The sequence below is a fragment of the Eretmochelys imbricata genome, chromosome 13, assembly GCF_965152235.1.
Source record: "Eretmochelys imbricata isolate rEreImb1 chromosome 13, rEreImb1.hap1, whole genome shotgun sequence".
Taxonomy (NCBI): domain Eukaryota; kingdom Metazoa; phylum Chordata; order Testudines; family Cheloniidae; genus Eretmochelys; species Eretmochelys imbricata.
Genome location: NC_135584.1, coordinates 36,514,010 through 36,516,215, shown reverse-complemented (window position 1 = coordinate 36,516,215; position 2,206 = coordinate 36,514,010). Strand labels below are relative to the sequence as shown.

At 39.7% G+C, this 2,206-nt stretch overlaps 1 pseudogene; it reads left to right on the top strand.

Annotated features, from left to right (window-relative positions):
• The first annotated feature begins 1,285 nt into the window (after positions 1-1,285).
• LOC144273207 (olfactory receptor 13G1-like) lies at positions 1,286-2,206 on the top strand (annotated as a pseudogene).

Genomic DNA, 2,206 nt, shown 5'->3' with positions numbered 1-2,206 from the left:
GCAATCAAATTTGAAATGTAACGCAATGAGTCACTTTTTAAAAAAATTACTCTAATATGCCTAGAGAAGTCACATACACTCCTTCAGTGGAGGTTTTCAAAAGGAGGCTGGATAGCCATCTGTCTTGGATGGTTTAGACACAACAAATCCTGCATCTTGGCTAGGGGTAGACTAAATGACCCTTGAGGTCCCTTCTAACGCTATGGTTCTATGATTCTATTATTATAAATTACTCTAATATGATCTCACGATTAGTTAGTTTTGTTGACCCTGATGCTCTTCTGGTTTTCATCCTTTTTACAATTTAGTAACTCCATTGACTTCAAAGGAGGTACTCCTGATTTATTCTGGGAGGAATAAGAGGAAAATCAGCAGAAGCAGTAAACTAGTAATAAGACTGGAGACATCTGAATACAGTAAATGGAGACTAAACAGTAATTAAGTAGGGAGTATTGTTAAATCATGCAAATACTATTCCTAATAATAAAACTATATATATATATATATATGTAAATTTTGGACAACACTAGTCCCCACTCCTTTATACAAGTTTTATACCAGTGTAATTCCAGTGAATGGAGAATCATCCCCATTGACAGCAATGGAGTTATGCCTAATTTATACTAGCATGAGTTAAAGGGGAATCAAGTCCTTCATTCTGTGCATCTTGATTCCACCTAAACATATATATTATTACGTTTTTGTACTTTTATGCATTGTATGTGTGATATATACTGAAACCATCCTATACTACAACAGACATAATTTGTGAAATTAGTTTGCAAAGTGGAATCTTGGTTATTAGAATAATAGAATATATCATAGAATATCAGGGTTGGAAGGGACCTCAGGAGGTAATCTAGTCCAACCCCCTGCTCAAAGCAGGTATTAATAAGACTACTGTTGTATGAATGATGTTTAAGATCATATTGTGAGCTCCTATCATGTGCAGATTTTGCAAGCTGCCCAAATGACTTCATGCACCTGTATTTGAGAACAATCAAGCGTGTTATGTTTTCCCTTCCCCACTCAAATGTCGGGAGAATATGGATTTAGTAGCTGAGACAGATTATTGTGCTAATATATTTTAACATAGTTCAGTTTGTTTATATGCTTTGTTAAGTGTTTACAGTATGACAAGTAATCTATCTATCTATCTATCTCTAAATCACACTCCCCCTCTGTCAGCCCCTCTCGAAGCTTCAGTTGCCCCATTGCTGTAGTTTCTGATGCAATACCTGACCAAAACTTTAATCTTTGTTTCTATAGAAGGAACACTCAAGCAATGGAACATAGTAACCACACCAGAGTGACCAAGTTCATCATGCTGGGGCTCTTTGACCATCCTCACCACCAGGGGCTGTTCTTTGGGCTATTCCTGTGCCTTTATACAGCTGTCATCATGAGCAATTCCCTGATTATTGTGGCTATTGTCATCCACCCACCTCTACATACTCCCATGCACTTCTTCATCACCAATTTAGTCCGGGTTGACATTTTGTGCACTTCCTCAGTTCTACCTAAAATGCTGGAAAACATGATGCAGGAGAAGAAAACCATCTCCTTTGAAGGCTGCATCACCCAGCACTTTGTCTTTATATCGTCACTGGTAACAGAGCTTCTGCTGCTCACTGTCATGTCATATGCCCGGTATGTAGCCATTTGCCACTCCTTGCATTATGTAAAACTCATGATCAAAGAAATTTGCATCTGTTTAGCAGTTAGTGTCTTGTCTGTTGGTACCATCAATTCATTTGTGCTACACCTGGATTTCTGTGGGCCCAACCTCATCCAGCATTTCTTTTGTGAGATCCCACCAGTGTTGGCACTATCCTGCAACTCCACCTATCTCAACGAAATTATGATCTTCATGGCTGACATCTTCCTGGCCATGGGGAACTTCCTGCTGACCACCGTGTCCTATAGCTTCATCATCATCACCATCTTGAAAATCCAGAGCCCCAAAGGGAAGCAGAGAGCCTTCTCCACTTGCTCCTCCCACCTGCTTGTGGTCACCTTGTAGTACTCCACCATCATCTACATCTACATCTGGCCAACATCCAGTTACTCGCTGGATAAAGACAAGAAGGTGGCCATAATTTACACCCTAGTCACTCCTACACTGAACCCTCTGATCTACAGTCTGGGTAATAAGAAGGTCAAAGTGGCCATGAAGAAAATCCTTCCATTCACCACAAAAAAATAA